This window comes from Mercurialis annua, linkage group LG8 (genome assembly GCF_937616625.2).
Source record: "Mercurialis annua linkage group LG8, ddMerAnnu1.2, whole genome shotgun sequence".
Classification (NCBI taxonomy): Eukaryota; Viridiplantae; Streptophyta; class Magnoliopsida; order Malpighiales; family Euphorbiaceae; genus Mercurialis; species Mercurialis annua.
The window spans coordinates 5,178,453-5,204,597 of NC_065577.1; the positions used below are offsets into that span (position 1 = coordinate 5,178,453).

Sequence of the window (26,145 nt, forward strand, 5' to 3'; positions counted from 1 at the left end):
TATAGGTTGGCCTCTTATTCTTTGCTATGTGGTTTAATTAAGAGGACGAGAGTTAACTAATTAGACTATACCTAGGGGAGTACATGCTTTAGACCTAGATGCATTAGCATGATCTAGGGCTATCTTGGTTGTGGAGTTTGCTTGATTAGTCGGCTCGATTAACTCTATCAAAATCTATGAGCACGAGAGTGGATTAGATTTCGGAATTGTTAATCAAGTTTTGACTCATTCACTTCCGGCTCGAGAGAGCGGAATTGGTTCCGTAGAATAGCTTGACCCGACCTAAGCTCCTATCACCTTGACCCGAACTACCTAGATATGACTTTGGCATGACTAGCAACCTCCAAGCGTTTTTACCCTTAGTTGAATCCTTATTGTTCAATCTTGTTTAATTGCAAGTTTAGTAGTTGTTTACCTTTAGACTTTTGATCCTTTGAAAACCATATTCATGTTTGCTAAACGAATTGAATAGCAACTAAAATCACTCTCATCGATAATCACTCTTGAATTCACTCCTTGTGGGTACGATAACTCGGACTTAGGTCCACTCTATTACAAGTTGGGTTTATCCTCAACATGTATGTGTGTGTATTTGTTCGGGTTTGGATAATATAATGGTGGTGGCCGAATTTTCTATGTCTAATTTCTAGGGTTTGTGTGTCACCTTTAGTCAGGCTGGCTTAAAACTGTATTTATAGTGGTTAGGGATGACCTAGAGTTTCCTAGAATCTTCTAGAATATTCTAGAATATTCTAGGGTGAAAGTGTGTGAAATGATAAGCCTTTAGGTTTTTGGAGTAATTAAAAACTTTATCTTTTTAATTAAATTCGTATTTAGGATTGGTGGCTAAGTAAATGAGTGCTAAAAGTGTATTTTGGTGCCCGAAAGTGCAAAAAAGGTTCCTCGGACCCAATAGGTTTGGTTAAGGTCAATTTCAGTCCGTCAAACTTGCAAATTGGCCATAAACATCTAAGATATGGCAATTAGTCCACTTTCTAAACTTAGATTACAATTTCTTTGAATTTTTATGGGCTATTTACGCCTAATTACGTTTTAATCCTCTAAGTTTGCAACTATGCACAAATTACGCCTGCTTAGATTCCAGCAAGTAAATCGAAAGCTCGTCACCCGGACGGATTTCTCTGGAAATCATCATTGGACGCTTCAGTTCCTTATCACTTTTTACCTGTCCGGATAATAGGTGTCTACAAGTTAATATAGGAGAATCGCCATCATGAAAATGGGAGTCTCAAGAATTAAAAGCTGGAACAATCAAAATGCAGCAGCGATTATCATTGCCCTTCAGTTTCGTACACGAAATGCTGGTATGGTTCTCCATATGGCCGTTTCAGCTTATGATATCCTTCTACTACCACTACTATTTAAAGGACTCGCGTAAAAATAATTACTTTACTATTGATAATTATAATACAATAAACAACCTTTACAATGTCATCCCCCAACAAAAACCCCTCAACCACCCTACACAATCCCTCTACCAGTGCCATTCGACAGACCTCTCGAACGACTAGAAACTCACCATCACCAGCTGATACCACCGCTCACAACATGACTATCCAACCCGCTCCAAGAATCATCCACACTCGAAGTCTAACAGCTAGTAGGAACAGAAGAACTGTGGATGTGGATTTCAATCCAAACGCCCCTTTGTAGTGGCAGTTTTTCTTATGAGTGAGAGTAGAGATTAATGTGCATATGCCTTTTTTGCCTGGATTCTTCAACTCTTTTGCAGGAAGTAGATCTGAATGGGTATCATTTGTTATGAAAAGATGCATGGCCTCTACTTTTATTGTGGAATAACAGGGCATTCCAAGAACTTTTGTAGAAGCTGGATAGAAGACGAAGAAGCTAGGATACCATTTACTGGGTACTTACCTTATGGCCTAATTAAGGTGCGAGCTACTCCGCTTTTACACAATCCAGCCAGCCATGCCTAGGAAGTTGCGAGATTCCACCAACAAATACTATCTCAAGCAGCAAATAGAACTGAAACTGAGAAAAGGGAGGAATACAATCATAGGGAGACATCTGAGCAGGAAGTGGTGTTCAACACATCTGGGTTTCTTAATAGTCAAGCTGACTCTGGGTTAAGGAATACTGCCCCCTCCATTCCAATGGATAAACAAGGGCAACCTTTATCTGATGTTGAATTTTTTGCTGCTCTAATTATCCTATATTTGCTAACTCTGAGTTGCCTAGTGTTCCTAATATTGTGATATCAGATCCTGTTCCACAAGTGGTGGATAATGTCTTCGAAAATCAGAGTGACCCATAAATGAATGAGCAAAGGAATGTTAACTTACCTCCAAGCCTTATTCAGATATTGAATCCCTCGGTGCAAGCAAAATATGGGAACATTAACAAAGAGTCTATCTTGTCCATTGATAAGCAAGTTTAGTTAGTTATAGATTTAATCAACGCTACAGCTAATGTGGATGCATAGAACCCTTATCATGTTAACATGGAGGAGCAAGAGGAAATCCGTAGCATATTAGCTGAAGTCAATGCTCTATAGACTCCGTTGACAACAAATGATGATGATCCAACCGAAGTTGATCAAAGAACTCCAAGCACAAACCAGAGGCCACTGTCTACAGATCATGGCTACAAGCGCAAAGCTAGGAGTGTTAACCGGGCTGATAAAGACACCGACCAGATGATTCACCACAATAAACCAACAAAAGATGGAAAGCACAAAACACTAGAAAACTGGATTTGATCTGAATGTCACAGACTACCAATAGAGGTGATTCGTGAGGACAGAGGAGGGTGACATTGTAATCCTTAATGAAGATGACACGAGTGATGAGACTGACAATAGCAACTAGAGTTCGAAGGAGGAGATTTCGCTGAAGGTCAAGGAGGCTGGCCCTAACAGGACTCTACCAGCCGGATGAGAGTTCTCTCTTGGAATTGTCAACGTCTAGGGAGTACCTTGAAAACCCAACATTTGCACCACACATGCAAAATAAACTCTCCACATATGGTTTTCTTAATGGAAACGAAGAATAAAGCATTTCAGGTGCTCAAAGCTACAAAAATATAGGATTACCACATCATTTTCTGGTGGAACCAACTGGTATGGTTGGGGGGTTAGCAGTCTTATGGGGCTCACAATGCAAACTCACTATACAATAACATGGTTATTTATTGTATTATGTGCCATATAGGTGCCTGGCAATACTTCTTTTGATTTAGTATTTTGTTATTTAAGTTCAGTTGTAACTATTAGGAGAAATCAACTTAGAGAACTAGTAGAGCTGAAACCCTTGTTTGATGGGGCTTTTGTATTTTATGGGGACTTCAATGAGATTTCAAGCCCTAATGAAAAGGAAGAGGGCATTCCATACTTACCTCGCAATCATACTCAGTTCCACAGCTTCATATATGAGCTTCATCTAATGGAATTGAAATTCTCAGGCTCTCCTTTTACGTGGTGTAATAGACAAAATTATTCCATACAGTTTTGGCCCGACTAGATAGAATGCTGGCTTCTAATGATTGGCTACAGCTATTCCCATCTTCCATGGTAGAACACCTATCAGACGTTGGCTCGGATCACAGACCTTTACTGTTGCACCTTATTAGACCCAATACTCAGAAAGATGTTGGATTCTTCTTTGACAAACGATGGGTGAAACATGAAGAGCTAACCAATATAATTATGCAGGGATGGCAGATTGATACTCCATGTTCCTCTGTGTTCAAAATATATTCCAAATTAAAACTGCTTAGACAAGGCCTTATCAAGTGGAGGCAAAGAAGTAAGACAAACTCAAGAACCATAAGTAATCAGCTCAACTCTTTGCTAGACCAGGAAAAGAAAAAAGCAACGGAGTTCATTGATTGGGACTCGGTTAGGGACATGGAGAAGCAACTCTGCAGGGCAAACATTGAAGAAGAACAATATTGGGCACATAAATCAAGGCAGGATTGGCTCAGAAGTGGAGATACAAATACCAAGTTTTCCATGTCAAGACAAAGCAGAGACAGAGAGGAATGCAATTAATGGCATTCAGGACTCAAATAACTCCTGGTGTACTAACCAGGAGGAGATTAATACTATAATCTGCTCTTTTTTCAGGGACCTTTTTACCACAAGTAACCAAAGGGGAATTGCAAATGCCCTTGCAGGCCTGGACAAGAAAGTTACATATCACATGAATAATGATCTGATTAAAATTGTTACTCCTGAAGAAGTGGCACATGCAGTTTTTTCCATCCACCGATCAAAAGCCCTAGGAGTAGATGGCTTCACCAGTTTCTTTTATCACCACTATTGGTACATATTAGGAGAGGAAATCACAAAATTAGTCATTAAATTCTTCAACGGAGGTAGATTTTTGAAGAGATTAAATCATACAATTATAGCTCTAATCCCCAAAGGACAAGTTCCCACCTCAGTCAAAGATTTCAAACCAATCAGTCTCTGCTCGGTATATTACAAAATAATCTCAAAAAATTTAACAGCAATGTCACGACCCAATTTCATGAATCGTGACCGGCGCTAGGGCATGGGTATGGTCGTACCAAAACCCGTAGCAAACCTCGCGGAAATCAATCAAACACATTAACCTGCCAAAACTACTCGGGGGCAACCGAGACTCCAACCTAAGTCTAGCAACATGCCTTAAATATAATATTAAAATAATACAGAGTAAACATGCCAATAATAAATAATCGATCAAATCGACAATTTCAAGTGCAATAACAAATGTAATATATAAACTAGTTCTACTGCGGTCTAAGAGTTCGAAAACAGTAACTAGTTTAAATAACATAAAAACCTCCGAGGAATCAAAAGAATCGGAGTGGACCAGCTTTCAAATCATAAACCTGGAAAATTTGAGAAAACAACGGGGTCAGATATACTGAGATGAGTTCGTAATACTATTTACATTTATTAAGTTTAAAACCCTTAAATCAAAACATTTTGTACTAATATAGTATGATTATGGAAAACAGAATTGAAAATGATCCCAGCGTAAGTATGACATAGCATACTGATAGACCCAGAATGGACGGGAACAAATCCTCGTCATATATATACCAGCGTAAGTAAGACATTAGTCTGCCGATTCCTAGACTACTTACCGGTGCACACAGTCTCGATACATATAAACTATAATAGATTTATATTAGTTTAAATTTAAAATATTAATGCCCAAAGTAATTTCAATATATAAATAATAATATATTTAAACCGCTAATTGATAAGTCGAAACCAATTTCGTAAATTAATATTTAAATTCAATATAGAATAATTAATAAAGTAATTTAAGGGATTAAACAATTTAACACCAAATAAACTAGTGGCCCAAAAGAACCTTTAGCCAAAAGTAAATCAACTAACCCAATCACACATTGCCACCTAATCATCTTCATCATATAACCCAAGCTTATAGTTGCAGTAACAAAACTCAAGCAATTAGAGATACGTCAAAACCGATTTATCAAGCCTCCAAATCATCAATTCATTAACAAACCACAATGAACCAAGTACAATCAATCAAGCACAAATAATTAAAAGATCAAGATAATCAAAAGTTCATTCTTGAAGAAAATAACATGGCAGAGATGATGGTAAGAAGAACACGAAACCAACCCAAACAATTATTGACAAAAACCGTAAGACAAACCTCCTACTGAAATTAATCAAATAATAACTAACATTACTAGAGGTTTATAAATACTAAACTAGTAAAATCAAAGCCAAAAGAAGGGAAAGAACTCTGGAGTTAACATTACAAACATACACAGCCAAGAATAAAGCAATACGGTGAGACGACGACGATTCAAACGAATAGAATAACGTACCGTTTCAAAATCCGAGACTATAGAGTTGTAGAGAATCGAGTCTAGAATGGCTGAGATGAAACGGTTCAAAGTTTAACACTGAAACGATTATGAACAGATCAAAATACGGAAGTATCGTTTATAAGCAAAACTGAGAAACCAAAAGATGAATACTTACCGATGACACCAAGGTTTTGAGGGAAGATTGACAGCACTTTTCTCGGGTAAATTCAAACTGTCACGACCCATTTTCATGAATCGCGACCGGCGCTAGGGTATGGGTATGGTTGTACCAAAACCCGTAGTTAGCCTTGCGGATAACCATCAAATACATAAACGTGCAAGAAAACAAATGCTCAGGGGGCAACCGAGACTTCAGCCTAGTTCTAGCAGTTCATAATATACAACATTTATTATAAAGTGTTCAGCCAACTCCGAGTCTTAAACATGACAGAAATACATATTAACCCAAGTAAGACTTCTAATTACTACTGCGGTCTAAGAATAAAATAAGTTTACTAACTTTATTAAAGTATAAAGTAAAACCTCCGAGGAAATAAAGAATTGGAGAGCAGCTGACTCGCTCAAATCATAACCCTGGAAAAATTGGGAAAACAACGGGGTCAAATATACTGAGATGAGTTCATACCACTATTTACATTTATCAAGTGGAAAACCTTTAAAACCCCTTTTAAAACATTTAATATAAACATTACGAATAATAGTTGGAACCCTAATCAACAATACTAAATATAACCATAATCCAATAGGCCTGGTCCCGAGAGCTGAGCTACACCGAGTTACCACCGACCACTCTTAATCCATAACCAGAGTCCCGAGAGCTGAGCTACACCGAGTTACTCTACTGGTCCCGAGAGCTATGCTCACACCGAGTTACCACCACATATCACATACCTTATCTAGATCAATACCGGTGCGCACGCAGTCCTAATGATGCCCATTAGGTAGCATGTTCCAACTAAAAGTCATAATGGGAAAACAGTTCGAAATATACATACAATATATATTTATATATTAAAATAACAATTTACTTAATAAAGCGGTAAATAGTAAGTATAAACTCACAGCTTGGTAATCCACGTGATAACCTGGCAAGCAACTAATTCTGGTTCGTCTCTGAAGCACGAACAGTCGGCGAGTCTAGACAATATAAATCAGAATTAAAACATGTCCTAACTCTAATGAGTACTAGACAACACATATGACTAGCACAAACATCAACGAGCTAAGACAAAGCAAACACACTTACTTAATCCATAGCAAAAGCACAAACCAAAGTAGAGTAATCATACATATTGAACATAACCGAAGTCATACGATATTTAAGTCGAATTGAGTTCCCACTTTGAAAACATAATTCGGAAATCAATAACTTAGTTAAAATCATAAAACTAAGTTTAAACCAAAGTGGTGAGCTAGCCGAGTTATCACAACTGCCAAGCCTATACTCACAAATTGGGCGACCCAAGTCTAACCCAAACCAAACATCCAACCAAAATAAAACAATTCTTTTAAAGTCCGGAATCATTTAAATATACCAAATTTTCAATTTAGAAAACAAGGGAACTCAAATTAAACATTAAAATCCAAGTATAGCATCATGATTATAAAGTGTTCGATAAAAGTCCCCAAAGGATAAACACAACCAAATAAGCCAAAAACCAATATACACCAGCCCTAGCATGCTTAATAATCATATTTTATATAACACATGCCATAGCAAAACATTGGGAATCAATTAACATATTTTTCACAAAATCAAGCCAATTAAGCATTCATGGCACTTAGCCCAAAAACGAGAACAAACATGAATCGCCAAACTAAACACCTTAGATCAGTTCATATACATTCCATAATCAATAATATGAAAGTAATTCAGAACTTAAGTCATTACAAAGTATCAAATTCGAAATCAAAGCATTTTAATGTAAAACTAGCTAGTTTGAAAACTAAGCCAACACGTACCAAAACATTTATGATTCAAACTCTAAAACTCATTTAGGTCAGTAGTATATCATGCATAATTTCAAAATATCGAACCAACTCAGATCTAAACTTATTCCAACATCCCTTAAACAATAGATAACGCAATTTCGTTAGAAATTGCCTAAACATGCTAAACAAGCCAAATCATGCATTCGACAACCCAAATCATATAGCCAATGATCCCAAATCATATAAACATCATTTAAATCATCTTAGAACAGTAGGTACATCAATTTGAAACATTTAATTAATTACAACACTTGAAATCCATAAATTCATCATTTAACGTAATTTCGGCTAAAACATGCGAGAACATGCCAAAGGTGTGATACAACCAAATAGATTAGATCTTAAACATTAAATCCATCAAACATATCATACATATCAGTAACCTAAGCATAGAATCTCCTTTTCATAAATTTAAAACATCAAATCGATTAGAATATAAAATTTGCTAGAAAAACCTTAACATTGATGAATCATGCCAAACGCTTTCCAAAACATGTAATATCAGATTATACATGAAAAAATAATCATAGTATACATACAACTCAGTATCGTAAGCACAACATAATAATAGCAACGATTCAATCCATATAAAACCCTAGAAATGCAATCCTAGGAAAAATAACTCAAAAACGAAATCATGAATCATAAGGATGAGAAACCATTACCTAATAATGAAGAAAAAAATATTAATTGAGATATAAATAGAAGGTATGAAGGGCTGGACCGAAATCAAAAGGTTCCACAAGTCTCCAACGAAGAACAAAATTGATGAAATCGCCTAGATCTTGTAACTAGGATGTAAAATCACATACTTAGCGTAATGAATCGCATCCGGACTTGTTAGAACGAAGGAAATATGTATTTTATATAAAATAATTCGTTTTAGGATTTGTGGGAAGGAAAAGGGGGTTGCTCACATGAATTAGGGGTCTACTTATAGACTCCTACGGGATTTATTTTGGCTTTGTTTGAAGTCTAACGATTTAATAGTTATTTTTAGAGTTAGAAGCCTCCAAACAACGACCCAATTGGCAAGATTTTAGTAAATCCTCTCAAGAACAACATATCCAAAGAGGTGCCCGATCCGACATTGCAATTGGGAGATATCAACGTTTTACTAAAACAACGCAGTTTTGGAAAACATGTGAATACTGTTTCGATAAATACCCAAAAATAAATCGAATGCATATCGAACATATAAGGGCTCATGGGATACATATGAGACACTCAAAAAGACACTACCAAAGTATTACAAGTGTTACATCTAACGTATAACAATCCGGAATCAAGTCGAAAACATAACAAGAACATGCCGAAATACAAAAGAACAAAGAATTCAAGAAAATAACTAATTTGTAACGGATAACCGAACTGACAAATCAAGTTTGAAAACACGGGGTATTACACAAACGAATAATGACGTCTAGGGTTTATTATTAGTGTGGGGAATGATTTAGGTTAAGAAAATAACATATATATATGTTAGGAAGGAAAAAAACGTGTATGCTGTTGTTTCTGAATTGAAACATCAAAGAGCATGTCAAAATAAGGCTTATGAACATGAGTTGCATGGATTACATAGCCCAAGATAATAATGAATAGGCCATTTAACGTGGGAAATATAATAGAGGAAGTGCATGGTTTTGCATGCCAAAAATTGACATATCCATTTCTTTTTTTTTCTTTTTTTCCTTTTAAATTTAATAATACAAATTTAACCCGACCGAATTAAATAAAATTAAATAAAAATATTTCATTATAATAATAATAAATTACCTAAAATTTGACGGAATGCAAAAATTATAATTTAAATTTTTTTAAAAAATAATTTAAATATACGGGATATTACAAGCAAGACTCTAAAGGGTCTTACCTCTGATTATGGATGGGTCTCAAAATGCATTCATCCAAGGTCGCTCTATATCTGACAATATCTTACTAGCTCATGAAATTCTCCATTACCTAAAAACAAAAAACTCGGGACAAACTCGTTTCCAGCCCTAAAACTGGACATCGGCAAAGCTTACGATAGAGTCGAATGGAATACTTGAATCAGATATTACAGACATGAGGTCTTGATAAGAGGTTTATAGGCTGGATTATGGAGTGTATCACTTATCTATCTTATTCAGTGCTCCTAAATGGGGAACCTAAAGATTTCTTCAAACCATCAAGAGGACTCAGACAGGGAGATCCACTATAACCTCTGCTTTTTTTCCCTATGTACTGAAGGGTTCTCACACCTGATTAAGAGAGAAATTTCCAATCAACAGTTAACACGTATTAGACTTAATCGTTTTTTCCCATCTATTAGTCACCTGTTTTTTACGGATGACTCCATAATTTTTGCAAAGATTAACTCAACCACTTCAGAGGCTATAAGGAGAATTATGGATTCTTATGGCACTTGTAGTGGTCATCTCATAAACTTGGCAAAATCTTCTGTGTGCTTTAGCTGAAATACTAGTTCTTTAGTGCAGTAGAACATTTTGAACACTCTGAAGCTATCTCTTATGAAAGCAGAAGACAAATATTTAGGGCTCCCAGCACAGATTCAACGCTCTAAAAATATAACCTTTGCAGGTTTGTTGAAAACACTTCAAAATAAGCTTAGTGGTTGGATAGAGCAATTTTTATCCCAATGGGGAAAGAAAATCCTGATTAAAGCTGTATTAATGGTCATCCCGGTCTATGCTATGATGTGCTTTGTTCTACCCAAGTCACTCTGTTCCCGTATCAATAGCCTAATAGCTCAGTTCTGGTAGGGGCCACATGGGGGAGACAGAAGGATGGCCTGAATTGCATGGTCCAAAATTTGCAAGAGTAAATGGTCGTGGGGACTTGGAATAAGAGATTTGGGAGCTTTCAACACTGCTTTGCTTGCAAAGCAATGTTGGCGGATTCTTTCTAATCCAAATTCTAATTTATTCCTGGTCCTAAAAGGAAGATATTTTTGTAATTCATCATTCTTAAAAGCCACGAGAGGATCTAACCCCTCTTGGGGATGGTAGAGCATTCTCCAGGGCATTAGACTGCTAAAAAAAGGGTATGTGATGGAAATGTAATAGTGGTATCCTTATTAATATCCTAAATGATCCCTAGCTACCAATAGATGATGATTTTTACCCAAAACCCCATCCTAATCTAAATGCACAGGTGATGCTTCAGAAGGTAAGTGACCTAATAGACTGTAATACCCCAAAATATTGAAGCATTTAATTGGACTACGTGTCTAGTCCTGTTTCGCCAAGGTGGCGATATTGGAAATAATTTTCGAGAAACTTAATATTATATTTCAATTCTAAAGTTAGAATTGGAATTAGCAGGAAAAATGTCAAGAAAAGCTCGAAATAAGGTACAGGGACTAAAGTGGTAATTTAGCCACTACGACTTAAAATGGAAATTATTTCGCCAAGATCCGCGAAATGTTTTATAGTATATGTGGTAAAAGTTTCGGGTAAATCGGAGACCTTTTAAAATTTGGACGCGGATGCGTTTGGGCTAAATTGTAACTTTTGAAAAGTTTCAAAGGCTAAAGCGTAAATTAGCCAATTAAGCCTCGAGATTAGTAATCAAAAAATTTTGACGGAAAATAATAATATTGAGTTAGTATTATTTATACAAATATAAATAATACGTAATTAATTGAGTTAAAAGGATAATTTAACCGTATGGTTAAATTAGAAAGTTTAAAAGGGAATTGGTTTAAGTTAAAGAAATGAAGGATCAAAGTGGCAAATTAGCCAACATGTATATAAAAGAAAGAAAGGAATCAGATGATTCCAGAGAGGAAGAGAAGGAGCAGAAGGGAAGGGAGAAAGGAAATGACGATTGATACGTTCCGCCGCCGTTTCGCCGTTTCTCGTCCAAATCGAGCGTTCTTTATATCGAATTGTTAGGAATTCAGTCCTCTACCATCTTTGAGCTTCAAATTAAGGTAACCTCGACGTTTTTGTTGCTGGAATTAAAGAATACGGGCTGTTTTATATTGAGCGAATCAAATCAATCGTAACCTCGTCGTTTTTGATGTTTTCAATGATATACGAGTTGAATATTGTGTTATATTGATGTAGAAATATGTCGGAATGAGTTAGGGAGGTCGGGAGCATGTCGAGATGATGTTTGGGTCTGTTTAGGGGTGTCGCACGACGTGCGACTATGTCGCACGACGTGCGACTATGTCTCACGACGTGCGACATAGTTTCGTAACGCAATCAAACTTAAAATCGACATAACTCCTTCGTTCGGACTCGGAATTGAGCGATTCTCGCGGCCACGGAACGAGGAAAGGATCCTCTATCATTTTTCAGCCTCAAATAAAGGTAAGAGTTTCGTTTTGATGGTGAAATTTTCTGAGTAAGAAGCTGTTTTGATACGAAACGTTACGTTTGAATCGATATGTCGAAAACATGTCGTTTTTCATCATTTTTGAATGGATTCTTAATGAATTTTGAGTCTAGATGAACTGGGTATATATTAGAAGGGATTATGAGTGTTTTAGGGCTTCGGAAACGGTCCGAAAGAATCAAAAACGTCGTACCCGAAGAGTGCACGACGTGCACCACCAGAGGTGCACGACGTGCGCCACAAGGGTGCACGACGTGCGCCACAAGGGTGCACGACGTGCACCACTAGGGGTGCACGACGTGCACAAGGAAGGGCACGACGTGCCCTTCATGAAAAATGAGGGGCACGACGTGCCAAGCTAGCACGACGTGCCCTACTTCGATCGTGACCTCCGGGGAACTTCCGGGAGCGAAAATTGGCCTCCGATGGCATGATACGGGTGTAGAACTCTAACAAATGTCTTAAAATGAATATTAATAAGAAATTATAGCAATGAACATTAGCATGGTGAGTAATTAAGATATGAATAGAGATCTATAGAGAAGGATACGTTTAGAGCACGACGGTTATGTTTCGTGCTTTTGTCGTGTTAGGTATCTAGTGCAGTTTTTAAGAATAGGATTCTCTAAGTATATGTTTTAACGATAGAATCCTATGATAGATGTAACGGACTACGAGTATAATGAACCAAGAAGCTCGACGAGGATTGACAGACCAGTCTCCAGGAGCTTACGTTTGGATATAAGGAATAGCGGTCACTGTGAGTGGAAATTTACTTTCGCGTATTGTTATTATTAAAGTTATTTTCATATATTATGAATATTAGTACTATCAATACATCGCATTTATATGATTTGTTTGTATGAGCTTTTGTTATGTTTGATTGTTTTGATACATCAACCTTGTGGTGATGTTTATGGTCTGCATGAGATATTAGATTGGTTTGTGTGAGTTGAATCAGATACATCGGTTGGCTTCGCTATCGATGTCAGACATATCAGATACATCGGTTGGCTTCGCTATCGATGTCAGACGTATGAGATACATCGGTTGGCTTCGCTATCGATGTCAGGCATATAGGATACATCGGTTGGCTTCGCTATCGATGTCAGGCATGTAAGATACACCGGTTGGCTTCGCTATCGATGTCAAGAAGATGAGGTTAAGTACAATAGTTATAAAATGAAAAGCCATGAATTATATTCTGAGTATGCGATGTTGTAAATTTAATAATACCGTTAGTAACTTGCAAACTCACTCAGTATTTTCCCAAATACTGACCCCTCACTCTGATGTTTGCAGGTATAGAAGTCGGATCAGACAAACCATATTCATTGTGCCAGAAGTCGTTGGACTTGCACAAATATGAGGTCCTAGAGCTGCAGTAGTCAATAGGAGTCAGTAGCAGATTTGTGAATTGACTTCAAATGATTGATTTTAATGTAAACTCTGATATGATATTTTAATATCTATAATTATATTATTTAAAAGAGTTTTCTGAAAATGTTTTATATACAATATTATACTTTTAAATGCGAAAAATTATTAGTGGTTTTAGGCTTGCTACGGGTTTTGGAGCTACCACTCCCATTCCCTAGCGCCGGTCTCGGCTCAATAATTTGGGTCGTGACATAGACTATGCAGAGAATTGCTGGAGGGATAACAAGGTTAGTTCCTTATTCAGAAGGGAAGATGCAGAAGTTATTTTGTCCATCCCTATTCCTCAATGTCTAGCACTAGATAGATTTATATGGCACCATACACGAGATGGCAACTTCTTAGTTAAATGTGGATATTATATAGCTTTAAAGGACAACCGGACCCTAGAACATCCAATTTTGGAGGGTCCAAACCTTAATAAGCAAGAGTGGGAATTGCTATGGAAATTAAACATACCTAACAAAATTCGAGTTTTTATCTGGAAAGCTTTCCATAAAGGGATTCTTGTGGCAACATCGTTGAATCAGCGATTAAATAGTAACCTTTTTTGCCCTCATTGCTCAGACAAAGAATCCATTTTCCATGTGTTTTTTGGGCGTCAGTTTGCACTGCGTGTGTGGTTTCAATCAGAATTAGCTCTTATTACAGGTGCAATCCCAGGGGAGCCTCTAGAAACAATCTGAAAAAATGTTTGCAAGATTCTAGCTACACTCCCAAATGCTAATACTCTCCACTCCCTGTTTGCATTCACCCTTTGTGGAATCTGGAAAGCAAGGAACTTAAAAAATTTCAAACAAGTTCCTTGGACTATAGATGAGACAATCTTGTTTGCTGGGCAATCCTGGAAAGATCTTGGATGGCAAGAGATGGATCTTGATAAAGTTATAACAACAGAGATATCTTTTAGAAATCGAAAGAAAACATCCAACTTAAATTATGGCCATATGGCATATTCGATTTCTGTGTGGTGTGATGGCGGCGTAAACTAAGACCTCAAAGTTGGCTCGGTGGCAGGACTAGCTCGATCTCCCTCCGGAGAGGTTGTGGGCAAATTTGCTAAATTTTATAAAGATATTTGGAACCCGGGGGTTATTGAATTTTTATCCCTTAGGGATGCTGTTTTTTTTTAACTCCCGAAGACTTTAATTTAAGGCCTAATTACTTAAAAATCACCCACCTTATAACTTTTTTTCATTTATACCACGACCTAGGAAAATTTTCATTTGTACCCTATTTTTGATTCTTATGTTTCGTTTGTACCTCAAGAGTAATTTTTTGATAATTTAATTAATTTAAAGATGAAAATATTAAAAACAAGATACATAAATGATTATCGTTAACATTTTATTAGAATATAGGTTAAAAATGAAGGATTAATTTAAACAAAAATTTCAAAAGAAAATAGGTCAATTCAACTCATTAGGGTAGAGATGAAACATAAAAATCAAAAATAGGGTACAATTAAAAATTTTCCTAGGTCATGGTACAAATGAAAAAAAATTACAAGGTGGGTGATTTTTAAGTAATTAAGCCTTAATTTAATTACATAAAATGTACTATAGCTAGATGGTTTATATTTTGTCTTTACATAGAGTAACCAAATGACCTCATTTTTAGCTTAATGTATAACAAAACCTTCTTAAATTTATTATATTTTAAGGGCTATTTAAGTAAAAATTGGAAAAGTGTTTAACAAGTGCCCCAATTTTTGTTCCAATTACATAATGAACAAATTTACAGCACTGTCATTTCATTTAATTTGCTTAACGAGAAATTTTTTTTATATCTTTTTTTAACAAAAAAATTAATTTTATTAACTATTTGGAAATATAACTAATTGGACTCTTAATCTTAAAGTGTATTCTTTTTTATAATTTTAGATTCGCTCTTCTAAAATAAAAAAATCACTAAGGTCATATGTGGACTTTCACTCTAAATTAAATTTTTGTAATATAATTTTTTTATTGTTGTTTGGGTGTGACATATTAATTATATTTTTTATGCTATCGAAATAAATTTTATATTTAAAAAAATTATTTTATTTAATATTTTCTAAAAAATATCTTCACATTTTATAAATTTTAAATGTAATTTATCAACTTTAATTTAAATTTAAGTTTTATGCACAAATTTTCTATTTTGATAAAAATAAAAATATCCTGCATCATTAGCATAATAAATTAAAGATGCAAAAAACAAATTTATCAAGATAGGAAATATGTTTATAAAAGTTTAACTTCAAATTAAAAGTTGATAAATTATAAAAAAAAATCAAAATCAAGATAAATTTTAAAAAAAATGGAAGACGTTTTTAGAGAAAATCAAATCAAATAATATTTTTTTAAAAAAATATAAAATATAATTACATGATATAAGAAATATAATTAAGGAATAATCCATTTCCAGATCCTTAAACTATACCTGTTTTATTTATCCGGTCCTTAAATTGTTTTTTGTCTTTATATGGTCCTTCAACTTAGCGAAAAATTATTTTCAAGTCCCTGAACGATAAAAACAACATTGTTTTGTTATTTTTGAAAATGCAATTTTTTACCTGAGCGGCATCGTTTTTGTCAATCAAGGACTCGAAATAATTTTTCGCTAAGTTGAAGGACCATATAAGGACAAAAAAATAGTTTAAGGACCAGATGAACAAAACATGTATAATTTAAGGACTTGAAAATGAGTTATTCCTATAATTAATATGTCACAAACAAATCACAGTAAAAGATTATATTACAAAAAAAATTACTTGAGAGATGAAAACCGAAATATTATGAAAGTGATATTATAAGACACGGATCTTCTAAAAGAGCAGGAATCACATTTCTATTCTGAGTCATATTCCCGTACAAGTAATATCATCCTATTTATTCATTTCTAAATAAACTCACAAGCCAAATAAGGAGGGCAAAAGGAAGGTGAAATTCTCAAAAAACAAAACGAAAGGGAACGCCCAAAAAACAAAAGACAACTCGTCCAAAAGGAACAAATCTTAAAAAGGAAGGCAACACGCCTAAAAATCAAAAATCAAGAAAATTCAAAATAAATTGAACGTCTAGATCTCAAAAATAGGCATAAATACCCTATGAAATCAGTATACTTGTGGAAGAGTTTGAAGGACTCATATTTGTCCAATGAAAAAAAACTCTTAAAATAAAGAAAAAATTGTATAAAGAAAAACAAAAAGACTCGTCTTGAAGAAACAATCACTCATTAAAGGAGTAAACATGACCAACATTCAAATATACCGCTAAAATAAGAATTTCATCCCAAAGATGTTAACTTCGCCAAATGTAATAACATCGCCTAAATAAAAGAGAGCTGAAATAAAAGGATCACCATAAAAAAAGATAAAGACAAACATTAAAAACACAGAAAAAACAATCTTAAAATCTTAAAGCCAAGAAAAAAAGAATGGACATCAAGAATAAAGAGAAATGATAAGTAAACAAGAAACTAAAAATCACAACCAACAAAAATCAAGTACTTGAAGATAAAACATAGCAAACCAAATGGAAAGTAAGGAGTTATGTAATAATAAAGAAAAATACAGGAGAAAAAAAAAAGACTTAACCGAGTCCTGAACAAAAAATGTTCAAAACCCCAAAATAAAAAAATTAACGCAAAAGAGGCATCGCCCAATAGAGGTTCCTCCCAAAGAACAATAAAGGTTTGCCCAATAAGGAATTCACATAAAAATGAAGGTTCTCCCAATATAAGGAACACCCAAAGATAAGAGTTTGTCCAGTACAAAGGATTCACTCAAAGATGAAGATTCATCCAATATATAAGTTTCACCCAACGATGAGGAGTCAAATAAAAATGTTGCCTATAAAACAACAAAAAGAAGTCAATAAATTTGTCAAGAGAATAGGCTTCGCCAAAGGAACTCGTCAAGGAGGATCTCAACGAAGAAAAAAAAGAGAATAAACAAACAAAAATCAGAAAATTAACTTTCAAGAACACAAAGTAACCAAAATATGAATAACAAAGTATCTAGAAATAAGGTATTAAAATAAATCAAAAGAGATTCACCAAGAATTTAAAAGAGACTCGCCAAAAAATAGGACTTGCTAACGTGTAAAAATCAACAAAAAAAGGCTAAAAATCAAACAAAACATAAATACTTAAACATTAGCTTACTTGTGGCGGGAGAGGGGGGGGGGGGGGGGGGAATGATGGAAACTGAAATATTATGAAAGAGATTCTAGAAGACAAATATCTTCTAGAAGAGTAGGAATCACATTCCTATTTGGAGTCATACTCCCATACAAGAAATATAATTCTTTTTAGGATATTCATTACTAAATAAGCTCACAAGCCAAATAAGAATCCTTTTCCTATTTAGATTTATGTATCAAATAAGAACCCCTTTCAAGATATTCACTTACTACTACTATATAAGGAGGTTGAGGTATGCCTAAAACGCACAATTTACAACATATTATTATTCTCCCTTAAACTAAATACTGACATAAGAATTGGAGAGCTAATCGAACGGCTTTACCTTTTTTAGGTTTAAACGTCGTTGAAATGCCCGCATCCATCATTACTTTAGTAATTTTTATTTTATGAGAGCGAATAAAAAAAATTTAAAAAAAAGAATGAACCTTAAAATTAAGAGTCCATTTAATTATTACAAATTTTTCTTCCATCTCACTAAGTAAATTAGCTTTTTTTTTTTTTGATTTTAGTAATTATTTTTATGGCACTTAATGCATTTCATATCGTAATATAAATTTTAATATTAAAATAAAATGGGTGTCGTGTATATATTTAGTTTTTTATATTGAAACAAGCATAATTATTTCTAAATAGCTAACAATATTAACTTTTTGGGTTAATGTAAAAAAAATCACGAACTTTACACATTTTTTCATTTTAATCACGCAATTTACATTTTCTCATTTTCATGCACGAATTACCACTTTTTCTCGAATTTATGCACGGTACTGAGGTGGCACTCATTTATTGAAGTAAAATGACATTCGCCTTAGCGAATTACACCAATGGAGCCGTGACACCTCAGCATCGTGCCTGAATTTGAGAAAAAGTGGTAGTTCGTGCATGAATATGAGAAAATTTAAACTACGTGATTAAAATGAGAAAACGTGCAAAGTTCGTTAATTTTTATGACATTAACTCAAAATTTTTTGTTCTTGAATTTAAGTTCAAATTCTAATTTTATTTTAATTAATTCTGAGGCAAAACGAGGGTTATTTTACTAGTTGATTTATAAAATTTAACTTAATATTCGTAATTATAAAATTTGATATGATTTTAAAAGGGTAATGTCATAAAAATTCACGAACTTTACACGTTTTCTCATTTTAATCATGCACTTTAAAATTTCTCATTTTCATGCACGAACTATCACTTTTTCTCAAATTCATGCACAGTGCTGAGGTGTCACGGCTCCATTGGTGTAATTTGCTGAGGTGGAGGTCATTTTACACCAATGAATGAGTGTCACCTCAGCACCGTGTATGAATTTGGGAAAAAGTGGTAGTTCGTGTATGAAAATGAGAAAATTTAAACTTCGTAATTAAAATGAGAAAACGTGTAAAGTTCGTGATTTTTTTTGACATTAACCCATTTTAAAAACTATTGAAAAATGTGTCTTCCATAATTCAAAACAAATATATTAAAATTATCATATATTATCTTTTGAATAATCTATTTTGTTCATTATTGAGTGAAATAAGAAATGATAATAATAATAGCAATAGTAATAAAATCACCTAAAGTAATACTACTACATGATGGAATAAGTAAATAAACAAAGGAGGAGTGTGAAAGATTCTAGAAAGAATAAGTGGAGGTTTCGTTTTGAAAATTCGTGGTTGGCAAAGGAGGAGTGTCATGTGGTTATAGCTGAAAGTTGGAGGAGCAGGTCTGGGAATTCTATCTCCCAGAATATTAATCGTGTGGTTTCAGCTTTGGGTGGATGGAGTAAAGGGTCGGGGATGAATTTTCAGAAGGAAATTGAGGTGTTAAAGAAGCAGGTTTCTATTTTTTAGCTGATACAGGATGAGGTGGGAATGAGAAGTTTCGAGAACTCTTCGAGGAAGTTACATCATACTTTAGAAGAGGAGGAAGTGTACTGGAGACAGAGAGCCAAGAAGTTCTGGCTAGGAGGGGGCGACTCAAACTCAAAATATATCCATGCCGCTGCAAATGAGAGAAAGAGGAGAAGTAGGGTTATGAAGCTTAAAGATGAGCATGGTAGCTGGAAGTCGTCAGTTAAGAAGGTTGATGGTATTGTGAGGAGGTACTTCGCGTCCTTGTTTTGTGATTCTAGTAATGTTATTACAGATATAGAGCTGATTATTAGAGGGAGAGTGGATGAGATTCAGAACGAGAGCCTGCTCAGGATGGTCTCGAAAGAGGAAGTGAGAAATGTTGTTTACAGCTTGCATGACGAAAAATCGTCGGCCCCTGATGGACTGAATCCAGCCTTTTACAAACGATTCTGGAGTGTGGTTGGGGATGATCTGGTTGTGATGTGTCAGCATTTTATGCAGTCTGGGAGGTTAGAGGATGGGATGAACGATACAGGGATTATTCTTATCCCGAAAATTAAGGAGCCGGAGCTTGTAACTGATCTTAGACCCATATCGCTTTGCAACATGGCGTATAAAATTTTGTCTAAAGTTCTTGCTAATCGTATGAAACATATTTTGCCTGGTATCATTTCAGAAAATCAGAGCGCAATTGTAGAGAATAGACTCATAACGGATAATTTCCTTGTGGCGTACGAGGTTGGTCATTCATTGAGGAGGAGAAGGCGTGGTAAAGTGGGTGTTGCGGCTTTGAAAATTGACATGAGTAAAGATTATGACAGGCTAGAGTGGAGTTTTGTTCGGTATATGATGGTGCAGATGGGGTTTAGTACTAAGTGGATTGAGCTAATTATGACTTGTATTTCGTCAGTCCGGTATACCAGTATGGGTGATAATTTCGATGATGATCCGATTATACCACTCCGGGGGTTGAGACAGGGAGATCTGTTATCCCCTTACTTGTTTATTGTTTGCGCTGCAGGTCTCAGTTGTATGTTAGCGGAAGAGGAGAGAATTGGTCGGATCCATGGAGCTACGGTTTGCAAGGGTGCTCCGTCGGTAAGCCACCTGTTTTTTGCGGACGATAGTTATTTATTCTTTCGGGCCTCGACAGTAGAAGCGGAGGTGGTGAAGTCGGTATTGGAGGTCTATGAGAGTATATCCGGCCAACGTGTTAATTTCAATAAAACAAGCATTTTATTTAGTCCCAACGTGGACCAGGAGCTGAAAAACAATGTTTGTTCTATGTTAAGAGTGGCTGAAGTTTGTGATCAAGGAAAGTACCTAGGGTTGCCATCTCTTATTGGCAACAACAAGAGGGAAATTTTTAACTTCGTTAAGGAGAAAGTTTGGCATAAAATCAAGGGGTGGAATTCGAAATCCTTATCGAGAGGGGGTAAAGAGATTTTGTTAAAGACCGTGGCTCAAGCTCTCCCAAATTATATTATGAATGTGTTTCTCATTCTGTTGGATTTGTGTGGAGAGTTAGAACGTATGATGAACTCTTTCTGGTGGGGTAGAAATCGAGAGGATAAGAAGGGCGTGTGTTGGGCTAGGTGGGAGAAACTTTGCAAACCGAAAAGGTTTGGCGGTTTGGGCTTTAAAAAAGTGCATGATTTTAATCGTGCTATGTTGGCAAAGCAAGCTTGGAGACTTATTAATAACACTTCCTCGTTGATGTGTAGAGTGTTTAAGGCGAGGTACTTTCTAAATTCTACTTTTTTTTGTGCTAAGATAGGTGCCAATCCAAGTTTTGTTTGGAGGAGTATTTTCTCTACTATGGATATTATGAAGCGAGGTGTTCGTGTAAGTATAGGGGATGGTCGTAGTACAGACATTTGGCGTGATCCGTGGCTGGCTAAGGGAGAGTCGGGGCTGGTTACTAGTGAGATGCACCCGTCCCTTGCTGAGTAAGGTTTGGCAGTTGTTCAAAGAGGGGGAGAGGAAGTGGGATGAGGAGGTTGTGAGAGATATTTTCACTGTTCATGATTAGAATATTATTTTAGCAACTCCTATTAGTTTGAGGGCTGTCTCGGATGGTTGGTATTGGGCTCTCGATGTCAAGAAGAAGTTTTCCGTGAAGAGTGTTTGCAGGAGTATTCAAGGAGAGGTGTCATGTGAAGGCAGGGAAGGATCCGCTGGCTTTTGGAATAGGTTATGGAGTCTTAAGCTACCGCTTCATGTTCGCAATTTTTTCTGGCGTTTGGCTTCGAGTTTTCTTCCAACAGTTGATGCTTTAGCTAGAAAACCTGTGTTATGTGCCAAATTTGTCATGGTAGGGATGAGGTGGGTGTGCACACCTTCAGGGAGTGTGAAATGGCAGTGAGGTGTTGGAGATTGGCAAATATTCATGTCCCGTTGGATTTGGAGGAAGATACGTTTGGTTGGTGCAAGTCGAGGTTGGAAGATTTGAACAGTGAAGATGCCGAGTTGTTCATCATGATATGTTGGAAGCTTTGGTTGAATCGAAATAATTTGGTTTGGGGTAAAGCTGGTATTTCCAGAGAGGCGTTAGTTAACTCAGCTAGTCTTCAGTTGTTGGAGTGGAGATTGGCTAGGGGTAGTTATGCGAGATCAGGAAGGAACGAGTGTAGTAACCTGGATGGTTTTGTTACCTTGTGTCCGCCGAAGCCTGGGTGCTTCAAAGTAAATGTTGATGGAGCTATCTTCCATAATAACAGGGCGGCGTTAAGCTGTGTTGTTCATGACGAGAAAGGCCTGGTTATTCAAGCTAGACAGGTTGTTGTTGCAGGGTGTTTTGATCCAAGGAGCATCGAGTTAATGGGCATCCGGGAAGCTCTCAGTAGGCTGAAAGGGTGGGAGAATTTGACGGTGGAGTCGGATGCTTTGGATGCTATTCTAGATATTAGAAATGCGGATAGAGCTATGGGTGATGTTTTAGTCGAGGATTGTGTTTTTCTAGCGGAACAGTTTCTTATTATCTCTTTTGTTTTTGAAAGGCGATCTGCGAATCAGGCTGCGCATTTGTTAGCGCGTAACGCCGTTTCCTTGTCAGGTCATCAGGATTGGTTTTCTGATTTCCCCAAATTCTTACTGTAACTGTTTCGCTCTTTTTTCCTTCTAATGAAGTTGATTTGATTGTCAAAAGAAAAGTAAATAAACAAAGGAAAAACGGGAGAGCTATAAATCTCACATCGATTAGGAAAGAAGGAAGAGACAAAACGCGCCACAAATACTATAAAAGGGACAAAAACCCATGAGTCCAAGGGGAATCCAAAAGAACGAATGCCCAATACTCTAAACCATCACTACCAAATAAAAGAAATAATTCCGATATCAAATACTCGAGTTCCGATACTCAGAGCCCAAAGTCCTTCTCCTAAAGCTTGTATCTCAAACATAAAACTTCACAACCGACTCATGGGTCCGTCATTTGGCGTTGTCTGTTGTCACGATCCAATTTCATGAATCGTGATTGGTGCTAGGGTATGGGTATGGTCGTACCAAAACCCGTAGCAAGCCTCACGGAAATCAATTAAACACATTAACCTGGAGAAACTGCCTTGGAGCAACCGAGACTCCAACCTAAGTCTAGCAATTTATATTACAGTTCGAATATAAATAATTAAAATATCTGAAATGCTCAACAACATGCCTTAAATATAACAATTGAATATTTCAGAGTAAACATGCCAATAATAAATAGTCGAACAGATCGACAATTCCAAAGTGCAATAACAATGTAATATATAAACTAGTTCTACTGCGGTCTAAGAGTTTGAAAACAGTAACTAGTTTAAATAACATAAAACCTCCGAGAAATCAAAAGAATCGGAGTGGACCAACTTTCAAATCATAAACCTGAAAAATTTGGGAAAACAACGGGGTTAGATATACTGAGATGAGTTCGCAATACTATTTACATTTATTAAGTTTAAAGCCCTTAAATCAAAACATTTTATACTAATGTAGTATGATTATGGAAAGCAGTATTGAAATGATCCCAGCGTAAGTATGACATAACATACTGATAAACCCAGAGTGGGCGGGAACATATCCTTTCATATACCAGCGTAAGCAAGACATTAGTCCGCTGATCCCAGAGTACTTACCGGTGCACACAGTCTCGATACAAGCCTATCGAGTAGTTCGTTTCAATCCAGATCCATAATCGCTTAAAACAGTTCAAAAGCATTTATAATACTAAAATAAATTGCGGTACTTAATAAAGCGGTAAATAGCACTACAAACTCACTGCTTGCTTATCCACGTGAATCTTGGCAACCAGTTAACCCTGCGTAGACTCCAAAAGCATGAGCAGTCGACGGGTCTAAAACAATATATAAGTTAAAATTCATTCAACCCCTAACTCTAAGAATACAAGACACCACATAGGACTAGCACAATACCGAGTCAAGCATAAACGTAGCCCGAATAGAATGAACAATTAATCACGTAATGACCTGAGTCAAAAATGAACCACATTGAGTAACACAATACTCAAATAAATAAACAAGCCAAGTCTATCAGGTTTCCGCTTTAAAATCTGTTCCGAAAAGTATTACTGAAATAATAAATAAATAATAACTTAAATCCATTTCCTCAAATATTGGATTAGCCGAGTTACCAATAACTATCAAGCTACCTCACATGTCGGGTGACTCAAGTCTAACCCGACCCAAAATATTTTATCAAAATATAAATCAGAGTTTATAATTCACAAAATCACTTTGATAAAATAAGTGTAATCATACCCAATTATAAACCATAGTTTATAATTATAAAATCAACTTTGATAAAATAATAAGTCAATATTTAAAACGGAACCCAATAGCTTTAACTTCAAGTAACCCAAGTTACAACCAAAAACTTAATCAAATAAGTTTTAAAAATGTTCAAGGGCTAAATCGTAATTTAGCCAAAATACCATACCAAAAAGATATTTAAAACCAAATATAATTATCCGAGTAATTATATTAATTTAGATAATAAAATAATCATCGTTTTTAATTTGTTAAATTATATAGCGAAATCCAAAAATTAAAATATAAATTTAATCACATTGGCACGCTAAGCCCAAAATTTCAAATTTCAAATTAAATAATAATTATTAATTTAATGTTTAAATAATTCAAATATTATTTTTAGGTTTTAAAAATAATATAACTAATTGGCAAATTTTCAGATTAAAATAAAATTCTCAATTCTCATTTAATATAGTCAAAATAAATAATTAAATCTAAAATCATTTAATTATAATAAGATTAATATTAAATATAACTTTAAAATATTAATGCCCAAAATAATTTCAAATTATAAATAATAGTATTATTTAAATCACTTATTAATAAGTCGAAATCAATTTCGTAAATTAAAATCAAAAATCAATTTAAAACAGTTAAAATATAAACTTAGGAATCAAAAGATTTAAGACACAAAAATTCAGTGACCAAAGCTACCATTTAGCCAAAACAATTTCAAAGTAACAAATGAGCCACTGACACCTCATCGACTTCACCAAATAACATAACAATTGCAACCCAACACAACAGTAGCTTAAATGTTTTCCAAAAACCGAAACAAGAACTCCTCACTTCATTAAGGTTTCTTAACAAGCAATCATCCTTATCAAACCAAACTAACATATCATCTAATATCTATCAATTCCAATGATCTCAAAAGATCAAAACGAGTTTGGAAACACATATGATAGTTTCGGTTTAAACAACGAAAACAATAACCGAGAACTCAAAAATCAGAGGGCAAGAATCTTAACTGAGAACCTAAACGATTTACTACCTAAAATCAAGAGAGTAACATCACTAAAACAATCAAACTCTTAATTAAAAAGAAAAAGGAATTCGGCAGCCACGAGTTTAAAGGAAACAGTTGAAATCAATTAAAAATGATGAGATGACAGTGATTATAACGGGTTTAATAACATACCGTTCAGCGAAACAAAAGATGGGGTTTTAAGAGGCGTGAGTCTACTATCGCTGGGACGAAACGTAACTGAAAATAACGCTAAATCGAAAGAGAACGAATCAAAATACGGAAGTACCGTTTTCAGCTAAAAACAGAACAAACAATGAACGAAACTTACCGATGAACACTAGACTTTAGTTGATGATTTGCACAAGAAATCACATAGATTTGGAGTAGGGAGGACGGCTAGGGTTTGCTAATGAAATTAGGGTTTAAAACCAATTTAAATAAGAAATAATGAAGAAAGAAAACGGTTGCAGCACAATTTGCGTGATTCTGTTTCCAATTCTATCTTAGAGCAAGACATGTTCATAACAAACTAAAATAAAAGAGTTTTACATGAATCCATGGGCTGCATGAAATTGGATACTATAATAATAGATGGGCCAATGGGGTTTTAACAATACATGACCTAATTAACAATTCATGGGCTATAATAACAGTTGCATAGCTAACTAATATCAACGCATATGCCTAACTAATAATTCAACCGAATACGAATCGAACAACGACC

At 35.3% G+C, this 26,145-nt stretch overlaps 1 long non-coding RNA gene across 4 annotated transcripts; it reads right to left on the minus strand.

Annotated features, from left to right (window-relative positions):
- Positions 1–4,736: 4,736 nt before the first annotated feature.
- On the minus strand, positions 4,737–25,909 carry LOC126661339 (uncharacterized). 4 transcript variants are annotated; one of them, XR_007635639.2, is made up of 4 exons: positions 25,750–25,909; positions 25,593–25,670; positions 23,902–23,940; positions 4,737–4,857 (listed from the first exon to the last, which is right to left on the minus strand). It is a non-coding gene; the product is annotated as an uncharacterized LOC126661339 (long non-coding RNA). The 4 variants fall into 4 exon arrangements; XR_007635638.2 differs by having other exon boundaries at positions 23,902–23,976; XR_007635637.2 differs by lacking the exon at positions 4,737–4,857 and adding an exon at positions 23,342–23,507.
- Between the last annotated feature and the right edge of the window lie 236 nt (positions 25,910–26,145).